Source organism: Pundamilia nyererei, unplaced genomic scaffold (genome assembly GCF_000239375.1).
Source record: "Pundamilia nyererei isolate P.nyererei 1_Seehausen unplaced genomic scaffold, PunNye1.0 scaffold00311, whole genome shotgun sequence".
NCBI classification, from domain to species: Eukaryota; Metazoa; Chordata; class Actinopteri; order Cichliformes; family Cichlidae; genus Pundamilia; species Pundamilia nyererei.
Genome location: NW_005187712.1, coordinates 128,397 through 129,224, shown reverse-complemented (window position 1 = coordinate 129,224; position 828 = coordinate 128,397).

The window sequence follows — 828 nt, the reverse complement described above, 5'->3', positions numbered from 1 at the left end:
GTGTGTGTGTGTGGGTGTGTGTGTGTGTAAACCATATGTGTGCGTAAACCCAGACGTGTGTTTAGCAGCGGAGAAAGGATCAGCTGGAGAGATCGGAGAGATGGGATTATGCGCAGGGAGGGGCCGTGGACGTCATATGAGTGCTCAGGGAAATGAGGAGATGAATAGAAGTGAATGAGAAGAAGGTGCATGATGCAGAGTCTCCATCTGGAGGGATGCAGATGCTCTCTGTGGCACATATGGCAGGTCACTTCCTGTCGGCGCTGCTGAAAGAAAGATTCAGAACTTTAGTGAAAGAGTGCAAATCACTGGCTTTATGAGTCACAGGAGTCTGCTGTAGCAACATGTAACAGCACAGGTGTGTCAGTGTTCTATCTGTTTATAATTATATGATGAATAAAAAGTGACATATAACACATGAATGCATTTTTGTTTTACAGAACTGTTCAGCTAAACTTTAAAATTCAACAGCTAACAAAAGGAGAAAACGGAGACTCATCAGCAACACCGTTCAGTAAGGGGGGAGTCGTGTAATTGTTATGATTATGTAGTGGCTTTAAAAAATAACTGTAATCAGCCAAGATTGTTATTTTTTTCAGACGCTCCTGGACAAAAGAGTTCATCTCCACTTTGAACGAGCCAAACTAAATATCTGTCATCTTTAAAAACCTGATGCAGAGCAGGAGAAAAACACCACCATGATGGAGGCAACAAACACTCGTGGATCATATAAGACTCACCATCGAGTGTTATATGTGATTTATAAAGTGTTAAAGCACTCTTGTCTGTGTGTGCTTTTGCTAATAGTAACTTTATTCTTTATTGTTA